This window comes from Tachypleus tridentatus, chromosome 1 (genome assembly GCF_004210375.1).
Source record: "Tachypleus tridentatus isolate NWPU-2018 chromosome 1, ASM421037v1, whole genome shotgun sequence".
Taxonomy (NCBI): Eukaryota; Metazoa; Arthropoda; class Merostomata; order Xiphosura; family Limulidae; genus Tachypleus; species Tachypleus tridentatus.
The window spans coordinates 165,268,174-165,289,528 of record NC_134825.1 but is presented as its reverse complement, the minus strand read 5'-3'; positions in this window follow the sequence as shown (position 1 = coordinate 165,289,528).

Below are 21,355 nucleotides of genomic sequence, written 5' to 3'. Positions count from 1 at the left end.
AAGAAGAGTAAAACAAGATTGTTTGAGGCTCTCGTCAAGAAATACTTGCACTGAATTCGAATCAGATCAATATAAATCGTGTAAGGTTAATTTTAAGTTCAATAAGTGATAGTATTATGAAGTTGGAAAGAAGCTCATGAATTAGTGACTGTTCATTCCATGCGAACATATTTAATTACATAATAATTTAATTAGCTGAAATACTAAAGATAACAAAACGAAATGAAGGTAAAAGTATAAAGGTGGTTGTTAAATATTCTGTAAATCCAGACTTAACATTTTTAAGCTAAGAAACGTTATCTTTGATTAATATAGGCTTAGCTTGTTTAATATAATCTGACATTGATTAGGGTTACCTATTAAAAAATTGAAGTTTCACATTTACTGAGTAACATGAACATAGAAGTCACTGCAACATTTTGCGAGCTTTTACCGGGTGTGTAGGTTACGTTTCTCATGTGAACTCGATTGAAGTTGATTTTTGTATGTGACAAAAATATGTTTTTTTTACATGGGTAAATGCTATAAAGAGCTAATATTAGTACCTAAAAACACCGCTTAAGCGTGCTATTACGTGTAGTGATACACATTGCACGTGGCCAAATATTCTCACTCTAAGTACGGTATGAGTTATAAAATTATTCGTGCGCGGTAAATGAGAACAGTTTTTTCTTAATGCGATCAATTCCTGGCTGAAAATGATGACAATGAGAGTGACGTACGAGTTTCGTCACTAATGTACCAGGAAGTTTCCTTTGTATGAATTGTAACAATTGATAACATATTAAAGAAACAAAGCTTGTAGCAGCATAACGCATAAAATGTAGTACAAACAGGAGGGTGTCTTCAATAGCCTCTGCACTTGAAATTCTTTTAGATTAGAGTGAATTAATATATGATAATAGTTTTCTTGCTTTGTATTAGCTATATTTACGTGCATTCTTGATTGATTTTACTACTCATCAGGATCTCTTCCAGCTTTCTCTCAAACAGAAATGTCTTTAAGAAGAATTAGTATAAATTAACATATGAGACATAGGGCAAAGTCAAATACATCAACAGAAAGGGTTTGACTTCCCGTATCCAAAACTGTAATTAGATCTCATATCGGTCAAGATATGACGGAGCTATGAGCGTAAAGTTTGCACTTGAAAAAAACCAAAACAAACTTAAGGCCGTTCTCTAATCCGCTATGCCTCGGCTAAAAGAAAAACGCGATATATGTTTTGAATACACACACACACACACACACACATATATATATATATATTTAGAAAGAAAGATAGCTTTTTTTTGACAAATTCGATTTACGTAAATATATAGTTACCAGAGATTCGCCCCCCCCCCAGTAGCTAAACGGTATGTCAGCGGACTTATAACGCTAAAATCCGGGTTTCGATACCCTGATGCGCAGAGCACAGATTGCCCATTGTGTAGCTTTGTGCTTAATTCAAAACAACAACAACCAGAGATTCTTTACGTGGCTGACACTATTACTTTTGGTATTATCGCGTTTTAACACGATCTCTCCATTAACCAGAGATGAAGTAATAGTTTTGGGTGGAAGGGTGCACATACAGCTCAGTATGCTGTATTGTATGCTGTATGCTGTATGCTCAGATTGCAATCCGCATGATGTTAATGTGTTTTAGTGGGGAGTTATGAGTGAGTGGCGGAACCAGCAACTATCTCACACATTGAGAGATTATTTTCAAATCAAACTATCGTTGTATCTTTAACGTTGGAGATCATATGCCCGTCTGATAAAGAGCTACTTGTACTATCGCTTATGTTTGTTTGAGGTTAAGCCCAAAGCAACCAAATCTGCCCACCGCGAAGCCCCGATTCTAGCGTTGTAATTACACAGACATTCTACTGTGCCGCTGAGACATCACTGCTGTCCTTGTCATCATTTGTGAGCGCTCCCACAGCATCTTTTGGCTGTCCAGATGTCACTGATCATCACAACTACATCGGCTATACAGGTTGCAGGTCGAGAAACTTGGAATCTTGGACATGCGTGTTCGGTTTGATTTGTTTTGAATTTCACGCAAAGCTACACGAAGGCTATCTGCGTTAGCCGTCCATAATTTAGCAGAGCAAAGCTAGAGGGAAGGCAGCTAGTCATCACCACTCACCATCACTACTTTCTTACTAACGAATAGTGGGATTGACCGTGATATTATAATGCTTCAACGACTGAAAGGGCGAGCATGTTTGGTTCGACGGGGATTCGAACTCGCGACCCTCGGATTATGAGACGAGTGCCTTAATCACCTGGCCATGCCGAGCACAAAATACATATAATCGAGAGAATAATAGTGATTGAGTACACGCCGAAGAGTTCCAAAGTTACAATCATGGTCAGTGTGGCTTGGAATTATCAACTGAAGGTCTTATAGGCTTTGATCTGAGAAACAGATGGAAAAATGGGTGAAGAAGAAGATTCACGTAGCAGACCCATGGGTCACAGAACAAGAAGTTATGTAGTTTATACAGAGAATGTGACCACTAATAATTCTGCCAGGTTACCTGCCTGATTTGGAAAGTGTAATCCACATATCTCATCGCATGCTACATCCCGTTTAGGTTTAACCAAATTCGAATAAATTCTGTTTTTGTTTTTTTTAAATTTCGACTCCTGTCAGAGAGGCGTCTCTGATGTTCAGTTGCATTTTCAGTAAAAATATCCAAACGAGAGAAAACCTCAGATATTTAATAATGATGCACGTTTTACTTAATATCAAACACTTTCCGGGTTCGAATCCCCGTCGCACCAAATATGCTCGCCCTTTTAGCCGTGAGGGCGTTATAATGTGACGCTCAATTCCATTATTCGTTAGTAAGATAGTAGCCCAAGTGTTGACGGTGAGTGGTAATGACTTGCTGCCTTCCCTCTAGCTTTGCACTGCTAAATTATGGACGGCTAACGCAGATAGCCTTCGTGTAGCTTTGCGTGAAATTCAAAACAAACCAAACCGAACACGCATGTCCAAGGTTCCAAGTTTCTCGACTTGCAACCTGTATAGTCGATGTAGTTGTGATGATCAGTGACACCTGGACAGTCACTGTTTTGTTTTTCAAAATGCTCGTGGATGATGAAGAAAATGTAATTGCTAACAGAAGACATTATTGTGTTAAAATCTGTGGCGTTAAATATTCAAAAGAAGATAAAATGAATTTTAACTAGAATATAAAAACAGATTTATTATGATTATTAATTTAACAAAATAATATTTTATACTGCCTTTGTTATATTCTACGATTGTTATTTTTTTTAATTTGTCTCTCGTTCTGTTGTGCAATATGTAAAAATACGACCGATGTTCTAGTTATATATTTTTTCTTTAAAAATAAGTTCAGTATTGTGTTTTTTTATCATAACAAAACGTACTAAATGCAGAAAAGGAAAATAAAATAGACAGAGATGATATTTCTCCCCCTATAAACAAAAGAAGAGACGTAAGTGAAATTTCCGAATGAACTTTTATCTGAAACCGAGATATAAAGTTAATTTTATGATCTATACTTTAGTGGTCACCGGAGACACTAACGTACTCACGTTCAATTCCAAGTGGCAATGAGATATGATAAAATTGGCTTATATTTCATTATGTGATTCGAATGGTGCCGTTGAACGGATTGGGCTCAAGAGAAAACTGAAAACGAACTTCTTGGACACTGTAAAAATTTTATGAAACAAAAAGAAAAAAAACAACGTAATTTTATTATCGATTTTCAAGTTTATTACACTCCATATAATGTGTTGCAGGGGTACGTCTCGTATAAATATATATATATACAAACACCCACCCGAGAAAGTGCTTGAGTTCAGTACTTTGGATAGATTTTAACTGTCTGAGACAAAATAAGATAATTACATTATGGTATGCCAAAGCGTAAGCTACATTTTTTTTGTAAAGCACAAAAGTACATTTCTATACAAATAACTTTGTGATTATTTTAAGCCTAATCGGATCTGTATTGGAATCGTGATGACGAGAACAGCCACCTGAAGTAAAGACGTATTATCGAGATGGCTGGTATGGGTATTAGCACTTTAATTAAAATAAAGAACAGAACAACGTTACGACCTTCTTAGGTCATCTTCAGGTTAACTTGAAGCATTAAACCTCAGTTTAAGTTATTTCTTTTTGAGTTGTTTATTGTTGTTATTTTCTGAAATAACAGTTTTAGACTTTCGTATGATTTCGTTGTTTTCTTGGACGCTAAGTACATGATATTTAAATAGTTTATGTTATAAATTTAAGGTTTCTTCCAGTTGATATATTATGGTATTAATTATTTGAATATGTGAAACTGTTACACTTATATTGTCATTATATCTTCATCCAATGACTAGTAGTTATTTGTCTGTCACGTGATGTGCACGTAAGTACTTTAATTAAGAAAACTATTCAGCTACATGCCCGTGTAATTCTAAATAAGTCGCTGTATCAAACGTGCACTGTTAGAGCTGAACTGGAAAGGAACTTCAGAGAGTCATAACTCTTTCAGTGTGTGATCCTCTCCATGACACTTCTGAGTGAGCATCTTATCTATTTCACACCAGTTGATAAAGGAATCGAAATTCAATATGCGAACTTTCTAGTTTAAGTTGTGTTTAATTACATAACAATAAAGAAATTTAATTTAGCATTTCTGTTTTTTATTTAAATAAACGATCTGCACTATATTGTTTGAAGGTAGTGTCACCACGTGAAAAAATTAATCACTCCCCAAATTGCGCAGCGAACTACTTTCTTTAATAGTGTAGACAATGTTCGAGATGTCATTATACAATAGTGTTAGATTATTTATCAATATCTGAAAAAAAGAAACTGGTAAATGTAAACATGTTAACTTTGCGCTTTTTCGTGACCGTTTCCTCATAGCTGCTGCTTAATTTTTTTATCTTTACGTAAAACGTAACCCACTGAGTTCACTACGTTGACACTTTGGGTTCGTAAGTGAGGCCCAGCATGGCCAGGTGGGTTAAGGCTTCGACTCGTAATTTAAGGGTCGCGGGTTCGAATACCGGTCGCACCAAACATGCTTGCCCTTTCAGCCGTGGGGGCGTTATAATGTGACGGTCAATCCCACTATTCGTTGATAAAAGAGTAGTCCAAGAGTTGGCGGTGGGTGGTGATGGCTAGCTGCCTTTCCTCTAGTCTTACACTGATAAATTAGGGACGGCTAGCGAAGACAGCTCTTTAGGAGCTTTGTGCGGAATTCAAAAACAAACAAAACAAATAAAATGTAAGTGAGCTATGGTGTTTGTCGTTCTCCTAAAACGTGAATTTTAGCTACTTACCTAATGACGTCAATATGACGTTTCCGTTAACTAAGTGTAAAAAAAAAAAAGCCTTTTCTCACTTTCTAACTTCTAAAATAGTGTCCATGTTGCATGTGCGTTTAGTAACTTGCGTCCTTTGTAAAATAAGGAGACATCCGTACTTTGAAACTTTGATATCAGTACTAACATTCGTGTTTTTACTTTTGATAAACCAGAAGTGAACAAACTGGGCTTATTGAGTCGAAAAAGTAATACTGAACCTGAGCCGAATGAGGTCTACTGGTCACACCTCCAAGATGAATATCGAAGGGTCCAATGTTCAAGACTCAATTCTCTTGAACATGTTCTGCACATTAACTTGTGATCGTGTTGAAAGGCTACAATTACTCCGACCATGGAACATAAAACGAACTTGATTACCCGTGTTCCGATAATACAGAAAGTTTACACACACGTATATACACGAAATTATATGTTTTTAGTATGAATCTCACCGCTGATAAAGTTTTGAAATCATACAAAGCTTTGCGGTGTCAACAAACGTAACTTATCGGAATAAAATTTATATGAATAATTTTTTATCTTTGTTTAAAACATTAATTTTTATTTTGTAATAATTAGAAAAACCGTTTTTGGACATGGTTTAGCATTATGTGATATTTTTCTCTTACGTCAAGATTCTCAAACAATTTTTGAAGTTCAGACATTTTTGAATAACTGAACTTTTAGTTCCAACTGTTTGCAGAGAATGCCAGCAACTATGAAATATGTGAATTTGATGCATGGTTCGTCTATCTTAAAAAGTGTGTCACGTCATATCACATGCCATTAAATTCTTGATTTATATTCTATAATGCAGCTTTAAAAAAAACAACACACTTGTTCAAATTCTGAACACTATGCATACGTAAACACTTTCCCTTTCCAAAATGTCGATGATTAAACCTTTAACTTTCACATACAGCCGTGAAAGGATGACAAATCACAAACATAAAACTTAACGGCTGTCAGGAAGCATCGATACGCTGAGACAAAGATCACCTTGATCGATCGATGTACAGCGCATCTCAATTCAAATAGGATAAAGAATTCGCCATTAAAGCCATTTTGATCATTTTGATCATCTTGTTAATGTCGGGAGATGAAACTCAACTATTTGATTCAACCTTCGCATGAGTTGAGTATGCCCATACTTAGCATACGACACACCGCAGTTTAGACCTCGTCAAGTAGTCCTCTAATGGCTTCCAAGAAGAGACACCACATTGTACATTACGCTCGCCATCATAAAATTGTACTTATGGATTCATGACGGTAGAAATTTACCTTCTTTCTTACCAGACAGATGAGAACTGTTTGAGTCTTTGCTACAGCTGGCGACAATCGATTTTCAACGGATTTTCCAGTAAAAAAAGGAACACTGTTAAAGATCCTGATTGAACTTGTAGTGATGTAGAAAAGCGCGCCACCTCGTCGCTTCACCAGCAATAAGAACCTACAATAATACCCTTGATAAATCACACAACCAGACAGTATCAACAATATAGAATTCCTTCCAATACCCTGTAGGCACAATATCGAATCTAATCAGAAACTAGAATTTCGTTCCATTTATTTTTACACCAGGTTTTGTTTCGTGTGATTAACTTTTTAACATGGTTGCCTACCAGTTTTCACAATAATCACTAATTGGACAACATCTACAGAAAGGAATGTACAGTAACGCTACTTATGCCAAATCCTTCGGCAAACATGCCATTCTATGATAGACATAAAACTACATTCTAAGATATGCTATTTTCCCTATTATTATTAGACACATCTAACCATATCATTTAATATTCCACTAGTCCAAACAAGAAAACCAGAGTACTGAAGTACACAACTAGCTTCAAACTACGAGGGCTGTTCAAAAAATACGCTGACTGTTTGAATTGCGCGGCTCCAGTTGGTTCCAGGGAATCCGCTTGGTGTCGCTAGGTTCGCACAGATCAGCTGATTACGACGCCATTTCCCGATTGCAGATATCTTCATTTGTGTATTAGCTACGCGGTTTTAAGTGAAGTGCGATTTTTTCGTTTGGCGGATTTGAGAATGAATGACCTGAAGGAGCAACGACTTGCTGTGAAATTTTGTGTTAAACTTGGAAAATCTGCGACTGAAACTTTTGCTATGCTTAACACGGCTTACGGTGATGTTGCTATGAAGCGTACGGCATGTTTCAAGTAACATGAACGTTTTAAGGATGGTCGACAGTCCATTGAAGATGATGAGCGTCCTGGACGTCCTTCCACGTCAACTGACGACCCACACGTCGACAAAATCAACACCCTGGTGCGGGCAACTCGACGTTTGACTGTCAGGGAGCTTGCTGAAGAGTGTGGAATATCAGTTGGATCTTGTTACGAGATTTTGACCGAAAAATTGAAGATGCACTGCGTTGCTGCGAAATTCAGCCCTCAGAACTCGTGAGTTTTGGGCCAAACACTCGATCACTGTTCTTCTCCACCCCCCTACTCACCTGACCTTGCTCCTTACGATTTTTTCTTGTTCCCCAAACTCAAAAGACCCTTGAAAGGAAGAAGATTTGAGACGATTCCCGAGATTATGGCAAATGCGACGAAGGAGCTGGAGGACATTACAAAAGAAGCGTACCAGGACTGTTTTAACAAGTGGAAACACCGTTGGGATAAGTGTGTGCGTTGGGGAGGAGAGTACTTTGAAGGGGTCCCAGACCTGTAACTTCTAAATAAAGTACATTTTGTTTTACGACGTCAGTCCGCGTATTTTTTGAACAGCCCTCGTATATTATCTAAGGTGTAATAAGTTATTTGGTACTGACAAAACTATAATAGAGATAATAATAAAGTTATATCTTTGACAAATTTCAGTGAGTATAAGAATCATGTATCATTTGTTGTTAGGATATAATAGAGCAAAAATGAATTCATTATATAATTCTGACCTACGCAAAGTTCTCGTCTGTTGTATATAGGCCAGCTATGAAATTTCGTAATTTGCTCTAAACTTTGACATTTCTACTTATTACTGTATTATTTGTTTGTATACCTTCATTCTGTCCATCACGGGGACTCGAGCCTTGGATTTTAACATATTAAGTCCATAAACTTTTCACTGAGCTCCTCGGAGACTTATTATGCACTATCATTTGTTACACATTTTACTGACTGACAAAGTCATAGTTTTATATAAAATGTTGTAATATGTTCCAACCGATCGTGAAACTTTCGTGTGGAACAAAAACAACAACACATAATTCTAAACTTCAGATTGAACGTGAATAATAAAGAAACTAAGCGAGATTAAGCCTTTTTAAATTATATTTTTGACAAAGTTTCGAGAACAATACTCCAAGAATTTACCAACTAACGTTACGTATAAAATTTATTGAGTAAAAAGTTGAAATTACTGGGCAATCTTTGGAAGTAATGTAACAACTCTCATCCAATCTTTTTTATGTTGTAGCATAAAATACGATACAGAGGATGCTTAGACGTATTAACTATTAATTTTATGAATTGCGCATTTTAACGTCTGGCATAATTTGTCAGATTAAGTTATATTTTATTTTATTAATTGAATTTCAAAAGCAAATGGATCCTTTAAAGTTAACAAATGATTGTTGAATGAATCAAAACCAGAAGATTAATCTTTAGTTTAGAAAGTGTTTTGGTTTAGGAGTTTTTTATTTTTTGAGAAATTAGAACTAGGTATTTGTGTATTTTTCTTATAGCAAAGCCACATCGGGTAAACTGCTAAGCCCCCCCGAGAGGAAGCGAACCCCTGATTTTAACGTTGTAAATCCGGAGACTTACCGCTGTACTAGCGGGGAGCCTGAAATCAGCCCTCCACATGCCTACATAATAAATACATTTCTCAAAACCTTATGGACAACATAGACAAATACAGACACAAAAGCAATAGCAATAATTTTTATCTATTATGTAAGAGTCAAGTGTATAGATGAGAGCTTAAGTTGTACCCCTTTAATTAGTTAAGTCAATCCCACAAAAGAAACCGGATATGTATAGCACCCCATCAATCAATACATAAGAAAATTGAAACATGCAATGATTGGCATTTCATCATTTGGGTTTTATCGATTTTTAATGACATTTTCTGCTGTAATTCAATTATATATGACGCGGTTCCGCCATCCATGGAAATATTGTATGGTTTTAAATTCACATGATAAGGTAGCGAAGTAATCATGAAGCAGTAAGTGTCTGCAGGCAGACATTCACAATTACAATCATTCTTTCACACAAAAATTTTCGAATTTTACAGACAAATTATCCACAACTTGACTACTAAGGCCCGACATCCCCGTGCAGGTGGTTAGGGCACTCGAGTCGTAATCTTAGGGTCGCGGGTTCGCTCGCTCTTTCAGCCTTAGGGGCGTTATAATGTGACGGTCAATCCCACTATTCATTGGTTAACGAGTAGCCCACGAGTTGGCGGTAGGTGGCGATCACTACCTGCCTTCCCTCTAGTCTTACACTGCTAAATTAGAGACGGTTAGCGCAGCTAGCCCTTCAGTAGCTTTGCGTGAGATTCAAGACAAACAAACAAATCTAAATATAATTAAAATCAAGACAAAACTAATCTTCAGTGTTAGACTAGTTTGAGATGTTCTTTGTAGGTTTCAAATATTATATAAAGGTTCAAAGACATAAGAAGCGCGTACGTTAAGACTAATATGCAATTATTAAAAAACGTTATTTTTTAAGTACAACTCTTTTTAGGTCACGTTGGTTTTATTAATAACTTTCCAAATCTCATCATAATCATTCCTGAACAACCACTTACCCCAATGAAAATGTTCTAGTTAGTAGTAATAATTGTGAGTCAGTCAATGATCATTTGTGACAGAATGAAAACAATTAATAAGTTAAAACATTTTCTTGTAAAACAAGTAATAAGTTAAATATTGATATTGGAGAAAATTCATGATCACAGTCAGAAAAAAACGTATGTACAAAACAAAATAGTAATTTATACATTTGACCCTGCTTTGTATAGTCTTGTGTTAATAACCGTTTTTTTTTAATTTATTGTTGTGTAAAACCAATCAGATCGCAGATAATAACACACTTTGTAAGTAGGTATTCTTGAACTTCCTCCAATCAGGTCGCAAATAATAACACACTTTGTAAGTTGGTATTCTTGAACTTCCTCCAATCAGATCGCAGATAATAACACACTTTGTAAGTAGGTATTCTTGAACTTCCTCCAATCAGATCGCAGATAATAACACACTTTGGAAGTAGGTATTCATGAACCTCCTTCAGTCAGCGGTTCCTCACCGGCTTCTCTCAGGAAAATGTACAATGTTGAAAAACCGTATCGTTCTGATTGGAAGTTAATATTAGTAGAAAGTTCGCGTAGGTGAAACACTTACACATTGGCGTTTCTTATTAATTATTCCAAACTGTTTACTGTCTTCAAAAAGAATATTAAATAATTAAAAAATACTGACATTTTTGTTTATAAAAACGGATGATTTTGAAATTTTCAAATGTTTTCCTGAGCAAAATATTTGCTAATAATTTGGTGTATTAAAAATAAAGAATTGTTGGTTTCAATATAAACTGGAAAGTGTTTTACGGAAAATTCCTTATAGTATTTTTTGTATAAACTAAAAATCTTCTACAAACTTTCAAAGTACACTGGTAATGCTTGTAACGTCCTTGTTCTTCTCGGCTAATTGCGGATTAATTTTAATAGTTAAATTTGTTTATTTTTCCCAGTTAATGCCCTATTTGTACTACTGAGATCCAAGTTAATGTCCAATTGTAACACTTCGAAGTGAGTTTTATTAAATGGCCAGTCTTTCGCTTTGATACCCGAAATAAATCCAGAGGCTATATCTAAAATTGAAAAAAAAACAAACAAACTGATAAAACGTAATTGTTGTAATCAGAACTGGCACAGTGACTGTGCCTCAACAATCTTCCATTTTCGTAAAAGTCAGTTAATTTAGACAAACAGAACTAAGCGAATCCGTTCGCATAAATGTTTCCAAACTGGATATAAAAAAAATTAAAGTCAATTGCTAAATCAATAGATTGCGTAAAATTCAATTAATTTGTACACTTTTGTATGAAGCTTAATCACTTATGATTATAATGCTGAGTTCGAGGGAATTCGTCAACTTTAAAAAGTCCTACGGCAGTTTCTAGCTTCTTAATATTCTGTGTAGATGTTCTTACTGAGATTGATTTTCGTTTCCACAAAAGGATTAGGGATTAATGTTCAGATATGGTAACTTTTGGGCAGAGTAATAAATACATCATGCTTAAAATAATAGTAAAAAACTAAATCCATATAGCCACCTATCGACCAATTAAATAACTAAATAAAACAATAACCTGAAACATCAGTATACTTTGCGTACGGTTCGGTTTGTTTTGAATTTCGCGCAAAGCTACACGAGGGTTATCTGCGCTAACCGTCCCTAATTTTGCGGTTGTAACACTAGAGGGAAGACAGCTAGCCGTCACCACCCACTGCCAACTCTTAGGTTACGCTTTACCAACGAATAGTGGGATTGACCGTAAATTATAACGCCCCTACGGCTGAAAGGGAGAGCATGTTTGGTGTAACGGGGATTCGAACCCGCGACACTCGGATTACGAGTAGGACGCCTTAACCATTTGGCCATGCCTGGTCGCTTCACCGAGGGCAATCGAACCCCTGATTTTAGCGTTGTAAGTCCAAAGACTTGCCGCTGTTCCAGCGATGAAAGATAACTTACGACAGTATAATTATGATCGTTTAACTTACGTCATCAGTAAAACTGACGCATAACTGTTACTAGACGAGAAAGGTGCTGACAAAACGTTGTTTATTGTTAAACGCTATTCCATGTATTTCACTTTATCGTAACAAGAAACCAAATAAATAGCATTGTTTTTTAAATAAAAAGTGAAGCTGTCACGGTAGCAAGCTTTACTTCTGAGTAAAGTTATTGCTCTATATACAGGTAGCTCTGTAAATCCAAAGGGGAGGGGAACCTTTTACGTTTTTGTTGCACTCAAAGTTTTGGTAATACCTATGTACAAAATAACTACGTACAAGAAAACCTCTCGGGACGACACAGACGTATCAGTCAATGGCAAAGATAAATTCGTCTTGAGCCAGAGGTTTTCATTCGTTTCTTAGTGTGTTCAAATCTTACGTTGCTTCTTTTAGTTCTGTGTTGATCGTACTGGCTTCTTGAGAAACATGTTATCAAAACAAGACTAGAGACGAGAAAGTAATAACAGTTTCGTAGAGATGTTATATCAGTACATCCGTAACTTAAAACCATGGTCTTTCTACTGTGCTTTATGGTAGACTGACAGCTGCACTAAAAGTCTATATCTGTATATGCAATTTTATTGGTTTAGTTCAATACACCGCATTACTTTGCGATTTGAAATGTACGAGTTAGACTGGAAAGTAGTCCAAGAATTTCCATAAAGATTTAGCCATTGTGATAGTTTAAGGATATTTTAAAATTCTTTAAAAAGTCTGAAAGGAAAATAGTAGTACATCTCATAGAATTAAGATTATATGCAAACCTTTAACTTCAGTGTTTTAAATAGTATTTACCAAGTGTAAATATATATTACTCAAAGCACAAATAGATCCAGTACACATACGGAGGTAGATCATGACATAATTAATAAATATTTATATTAATAGCTTCTATACAGGTTATCTTTTCTTTCTTTTTTTTTTTACACACTAGGTCTGGCATGGCCTAGCGCGTTAAGGCGTGCGCTTCGTAATCTGAGGGTCGCGGGTTCGCGCCCGAGTCGTGCCAAAACATGCTCGCCCTTTCAGCCGTTATAATGTGACAATCAATCCTATTATTAGTTGGTAAAAGAGTAGCCCAAGAGTTGGTGATGACTAGCTGCCTACTCTCTAGTCTTCTACTGCAAAATTAGGGACGGCTAGCACAGATAGCCCTCGAGTAGCTTTGGGTGAAATTCAAAACAAACAAACAAACAAATTTTACACACTAAATATTAATAATACGTATGGATTTTGAAATGTCACTGTAACGGATTTTATCTTTTATGGACTACAGAAATATTTGAGGTAAATTTTTGAAGTGAATTTTGGTAGGTTTTCCTTTGACATTTTATCGCTAATCAAAGTGTTCATATTTTTGGTAATATAGGAAATACTAGATTTATTTTCATTTTCCATTTTGTCCGTTTCAATTTTATATAAATTGGGCAAAGACACACATACACAAAAAATGTAAAACGCTTAATGTTTTTATGCTAAGAGCCAAACAAGTAATGGAGAGTTTGTTTGTTTACAGGTATTTATGCTGAGCTACTCAAAGGCTACCTGCGTTAGCCATTTCTAATTCTGAACCAATAGAAGTATGCTAGTAAACAGCACTCAGCGCCAACAATTGTCAGATACGATAGTTGTATTTAACTGTCACCCTTATAATGCACACATGGCTCTAAAGTGGGAAGCACGACTTTTTTAAAATTTATTTTCCTCTCATGTGACTCAAACGACATACCAGCAGATCTTACCCCAGAATGTTTACTACTGGGTAAGACTCGGCACAATACTGTTACGATTTATTTAATCAAGCTTTGTCTTAAAATAAACCAAGTTACCTTGTCGTCAACGTGTGTTACGTGTATTCTAGCTGGACGGATATTCCCGGAATTTATCAAAAATTAGAATGTTTTAGTTGCTGATAAGTCTCAAAACTCCTGCCAAGTGCAGATAGAAGAATAAATTATGCCATACGCTGAAGAAGCTAAAACAGATTTTGAAGGGATCAAAGTAGGCCTACAGACAAAAACGTTTAACTCGTGGCGACGACGGTTCACATTAAGAACCACGATATTAGCCTCTTTTTTTTATGAATTGAACTTTTTCGGATAATAAGAACATTCCATTTTAATTGAACTTTTGAAAAATCTATTTTCCCGAAAAGATTAAATATTGTGTCTAATTGTCTTATTGCTTTGAGTACATCACTGGAAAAGACACTACTAAGTTATACCATGAATATTCAGTATCGTACATAACTGAAAAAGACATTACTAAGTTATACCATGAATATTCAGTATCGTACATCATTGAAAAAGACACTACTAAGTTTTACCATGAATATTCAGTATAGTACATCACTGAAAAAGACATTACTAAGTTACACCATGAATATTCAGTATCGTACATCACTGAAAAATACAGTACTAAGTTATACCATGAATATTCAGTATCGTACATCATTGAAAAAGACATTACCAAGTTTTACCATGAATATTCAGTATCGTACATCACTGAAAAAGACACTACTAAGTTATATCATGAATATTCAGTGTCGTACATCACTGAAAAAGACACTACTAAGTTATACCATGAATATTCAGTATCGTACATTACTGAAAAAGACACTACTAAGTTATACCATGAATATTCAGTATCGTACATCACTGAAAAAGACACTACTAAGTTACACCATGAATATTCAGTATCGTACATCACTGAAAAAAGACACTAGTAAGTTATACCATGAATATTCAGTATCGTACATCACTGAAAAAGACACTACTAAGTTTTACCATGAATATTCAGTAACGTACATTACTGAAAAAGACAGTACTAAGTTATACCATGAATATTCAGTGTCGTACATCACTGAAAAAGACACTACTAAGTTATACCATGAATATTCAGTATCGTACATCACTGAAAAAGACACTACTAAGTTATACCATGAATATTCAGTATCGTACATTACTGAAAAAGACACTAGTAAGTTATACCATGAATATTGAGTATCGTACATCACTGAAAAAGACACTACTAAGTTATACCATGAATATTCAATATCGTACATTACTGAAAAAGACACTAGTAAGTTATAACATGAATATTCAGTATCGTACATTACTGAAAAAGACACTACTAAGTTATACTATGAATATTCAGTATCGTACATTACTGAAAAATACACTACTAAGTTACACCATGAATATTCAGTATCGTACATCACTGAAAAAAGACACTAGTAAGTTATACCATGAATATTCAGTATCGTACATCACTGAAAAAGACACTACTAAGTTTTACCATGAATATTCAGTAACGTACATTACTGAAAAAGACAGTACTAAGTTATACCATGAATATTCAGTGTCGTACATCACTGAAAAAGACACTACTAAGTTATACCATGAATATTCAGTATCGTACATCACTGAAAAAGACACTACTAAGTTATACCATGAATATTCAGTTTCGTACATTACTGAAAAAGACACTAGTAAGTTATACAATGAATATTCAGTATCGTACATTACTGAAAAAGACACTACTAAGTTATACCATGAATATTCAGTATCGTACATTACTGAAAAAGACACTAGTAAGTTATAACATGAATATTCAGTATCGTACATTACTGAAAAAGACACTACTAAGTTATACCATGAATATTCAGTATCGTACATTACTGAAAAAGACACTACTAAGTTACACCATGAATATTCAGTATCGTACATCACTGAAAAAAGACACTAGTAAGTTATACCATGAATATTCAGTGTCGTACATTACTGAAAAAGACACTACTAAGTTATACCATGAATATTCAGTATCGTACATTACTGAAAAAGACACTACTAAGTTATACCATGAATATTCAGTGTCGTACATCACTGAAAAAGACACTACTAAGTTATACTATGAATATTCAGTATCGTACATCACTGAAAAAGACACTACTAAGTTACACCATGAATATTCAGTGTCGTACATCACTGAAAAAGACACTACTAAGTTATACCATGAATATTCAGTATCGTACATCACTGAAAAAAAGACAGTACTAAGTTACACCATGAATATTCAGAATATGGCATGATGTGAGCTCTGATTATCCCGATATTTTAACTAAACTTTTATCGTCTTTTATGTACTCCATAAGACCACTAAGAAAAATAAAAAAAAGACGAGAAACTATTAAACGTTTATCTCATAATGTCTTGGACTTTTGATAAATGTTTCTGTCCAAATATATCCATATTTTCCTTGTAAGTAAAAGTTCAATAATTTCTCGCCAGGTTTCTTATGAATAATTTAACAGACATCAAGTAAGTGTGTAGAATAGGATCCACTAATCTCTGCACGAAAGGAGGTTGTTTAACAAAATATGTTTTTTGCCCTTCGTACAAAAAAAAAGGGGGATTCATGATAGCTAAACACGAATTTGTGACGAAAAAAAACACCAGTATTGGCTCCGTACAACACCATACGCTTCTAGGGTCAACCGTATTTGAAACGCTATGGAACTTTCTGTTATAGTGTGTTATTTATGTAGATGAAACAAAATATGGTTAGATGACAAGGCGTGAAAGATGTTTCTTTAGTACACGAATGCAAATTTTACCTCGATAATCTTACACATATCTATTCAGCATGTTTCTATAAAACGAACGTGGCGAGAATAAACTGTGAAACGTGGTGAGGATAATCTGTGAAACTGTACAAGTTATGCCAGTTTAATATGTTTGTAAGTCACATATACATTAAAGTAGCAGTACGCTGCATGTTAATGTTTTCCAATATAAGGCCGGGAAGAATCAATTTGTTTTTTTTTCTGTGAAATAAAACACATCTGTCAAATATTTTTCTTTTGTTATTTAAGTGCCCTCCTTTATGTACGTTTACTTCTCTATACGGATCAGTCACTTTAGTTCTCGGTGTTTTTGTATAATTTAGCTCTGTAATAAGATTTAATCAGTTATTCTATAATTTAGCTCTGTAATAAGATTTAATCAGTTATTCTATAATTTAGCTCTGTAATAAGATTTAATCAGTTATTCTATAATTTAGCTCCGTAATAAGATTTAATCAGTTATTCTATAATTTAGCTCTGTAATAAAATTTAATCAGTTATTCTATAATTTAACTCTGTAATAAGATTTAATCAGTTATTCTATAATTTAGCTCTGTAATAAGATTTAATCAGTTATTCTATAATTTAGCTCCGTAATAAGATTTAATCAGTTATTCTATAATTTAGCTCTGTAATAAAATTTAATCAGTTATTCTATAATTTAACTCTGTAATAAGATTTAATCAGTTTTATGTAATTTAGCTCTGTAATAAGATTTAATCAGTTATTCTATAATTTAACTCTGTAATAAGATTTAATCAGTTTTATGTAATTTAGCTCTGAAATAAGATTTAATCAGTTTTTGTATAATTTAATTCTGTAATAAGATTCAATCAGTTTTTCCATAATTTAATTCTGTAATAAGATTTAATCAGTTTTTATGTAATTTAACTCTGTTATATGATTTAATCAGTTTTTGTATAATTTAATTCTGTTATAAGATTTAGTCAGTTTTTATGTAATTTAACTCTGTTATGTGATTTAATCAGTTTTTGTATAATTTAAAATATTTCAAAAGAACGACCAACTCGTATGTCTCTAGTCCTATTGTCTCAGTTGTTTATAAGTCAAAAGACCGTCATAGATACCAAATAAGACCGTTAATAGCGTAAATGCTCCCAAAGTGAAGATATACCTATTAACTAAAACTACTGAAATGGTTAAAATTGAATGAATAACATTTCACTCCAAGCAATTTTAGATATCTAGATGGTTCTGGCCCACACTCTAAGCCTAATTTGTCTTTATTATGTGTATTCTGGTTTTATTCGAATTTGAGGTATTATATGAGTTTAACAAAGGCAGGCCAAGCTCAAACTGAGCAGTTCAGGTTTAATTGTTATAAACGTATCATTAACCATTGACAAAAAAAATTGTTTACGTATATTCGGTGACGAAATAGTTCATGATTTTAAGACTCCTTACGTATAAAGCAAACCTTAAAAATCTGCAGCACGTTTGAGGCTCCCTCTTTAAAGTGATAAAGTTACTTTTTCAGCTATAAATTCATTTTTTTACTTTTTACATTCCACGATTCGTTCATACACTTATTTTTCCTCCATATGCATGAAAAAGGAAGCTTCCTGTAACCATTTTCTTCTTTGTATATGTGCGTTAGTTTTCTGGAGTGGATCTGGAATCCCCATGAGTTAAGTTCGTTAGTTGCCAAGGGTTATCTGCCTTTCAGTTCTATATTAATCTATTTTACATATTAAAGATTGGGTAGTAATGAGTTGTAGTCCCATTATGGTAGGTTTACAATTTCATTTTGTTACCGAAAAGTCCATAAGTTATTAGATTTATATGAATTTATAAATGACGTGCATATAAATTGTTTTTATTTTCAGAATCGAAAAGGTTCAGAATAAACCAACAAACAAATAACGCTACAGCATTATTTTATCTGTTAAACGTTTATTAGACAAAAATGGCGTCCGCTAAAGTTATGTATATAACGTAAAGAAACAGTCCAAAAGCGTGAAGTAAAATATATATTTTTGAACTTAATCACACTCGTAAAAAAAGATAAACTAAATTACTCTGTTTCATAGTTGGTTTTCCCTAGTGTATATATGTCAAGGTATATGTAATTATTTTATTTTTTAATAGCTGAGTAGTGAGAAATACGGAATCATCATTGCGTTTCAAACATTGATCAAATTAGTTATTACACGAATAAGGTACATCTAAAGTGTAAAAGACATATGGCGCTATAAAAAATATATTTTTTATTACTCGGTATTTCATTTTGATACTTTAATTAAAAGTTACAGCTATTGAAAGAAAAAAAACACATTCCACGCATTTTATTAAAAGTTTTTAATGCTTTACTGGAGCTTAGTCGTTCTGTAGTTCAGCAGTAAATCAATGGGCTTATAACGCTGAAAATTGAATTTTGATACCCGAGGTGGGCAGAGCACAGATAGTCTATTGAGCAGCTTTGTGTTTTACAACAAATAAACAAGAGAAAGCTAGCCCTCCCCAGCGAGATAGTGGTACTTGTGCAGACTTATAACACTAATAACCGGGCTTAGATACCTGTGATGGGCAAAGCATAGACAGCCCATTGTGCAGCTATGTGCTCAACTTCAAAAACAAACAAATTAAGCATTTCAGCTACTGATGGAAACAATAACACATTATACGTGTTTTCTTAGTTATTTCAATACTTAACTAGAGCTTAGGCCTCCCTGTGGTTTGTCGGTACATCAGTGGGCTTATACTGCTGAAAATAATATCTTGGTACCCATGGTGAGCGGAGCACAGATAGTCACCCCATCATGTATCATTGTGTTTTACAACAAACATTTAAACAATAACGTCTATTGTTAGACGTACGTACAAAATTAAGTAATCTTGACCTCTATCTCTATAGGACTATTTTAATAAGTTTTACGGTTTAACTGAGTTATAATAAAAATACAGTTCTGTAGACGGCGGACGTGTTATGATATAGATTTGGTTTAAATGGACTGCTCCTGCCTATTTCTGGGTTAGAACGTTCATAAAGCTTCCTAGTGGAACAGCGGTATTTAAGAAGACGTACAACGCTAGAATACGGATTTCGATAGCCGTGGTGGGCGGAGCACGGATATCCCCTGTATTGGTTTGTGCTTAACTTCAAACATACGTACGTTCATAAAGAAATGGTCTCACAATACAGGGATTGGATAGCTTACTGAATCTCTTTTATACTTGAATAGAGCAAGAAACAAATATTATAAATAATTACAGTTTGTGGTATAATGGAGGCTAACATACTAGGTATGTCCATGGTAAGCAGCGTCGTTAGTGTGGCTTGATTTGGTTATTCCGGCACGGAACGGTGCCACATCCGGTACCACCATCTTTTAGATAACATCATTCACACATTCTCATCTAATGTTGTGGCTCAGACATCAGACATTCCGCAAACCGCAAATATTTATCTGATGTGGTTCCTACTGTGTTAAATTATGAAAGTGATTCAGTAATTTTCGGAAACCTTCTATCGCAAAATTAAAATGTTAAAGTAATGCTCCGAAAAATGATGTCAGGGGACTTACACAGGAGGGTTAAAACACCGAAAAAAACAACAATGAGACATTTGTATGTTCACGTGCGTATGTGTTCGGGCTTGTTTAATATGTGAGTAGTTTTAGACATACGTAGATATATATATATATATAATTTGTTGCAAACAGAAACAAGCCTAAACAAAAATAAAAAAATACTGCAGTAATTGAAAAGACCTCAGGGTACAGGCTATAATGTGGGATATAAAATGTACCCTAGCTTTTGGGAGTACTTTCGCAGTCACCTTCAAAACCTAGGGTACATTTTGTATCCCGCATTATAATTTGTACCCTGAGAATTTTTTCAATTAGTTCAACGTTTTGTTTCGGCTTGTTTTTGGTTATAACAAACTAACATTAGTCAGAGGTTATAACAAACTAACATTAGTCAGAGGTTTCAATTTGCTGTTTTTAACGCAATCTTTTTGATTTTGTTTTATTTTACTTGAATATTTAGTATCAATATTCTGTACACACACACGTATATAGATAAAGAGACTTGTGTATTTATATATAGATATTGGGCTGATATATCGTTTATGTGGGTATAAAATCCTAGTGTGAAGTATTAAAATAACAAATTGTAACCCATGTATATTTAAATATAGAAAATAAAGATGTGATCCTTGTAACTCTAGAAGAAGTTCCTTCTGTTTTGGTTATTTTGAGAATTAGTTTATTTGGAAGTTTATTCTATGTAGTTTTTGATTTTGCAAAAATTTCAAGGACAGTGGAACGCAGGGCTGGACAGTGGAGTGGTGTGATTTTCTTCTGCGATATTCTTTGGTTTGTTTTATAATTTGCTTGGAAAGGTATTATAGTTTTTCTTCTAAAGATTCCACCGCACATTGTACGTAGCTTACGCATTAGTTAGCAAACAATTTTCGTCATTTAAGGCATTGTTCATTAGCACCGTTATTTATAAAGAAACCCATTAGCACTGTTATTTATAAAGAAACCCATTAGCACTGTTATTTATAAAGAAACCCATTAGCATCGTTATTTATAAAGAAACCCATTAGCACTGTTATTTATAAAGAAACCCATTAGCATCGTTAT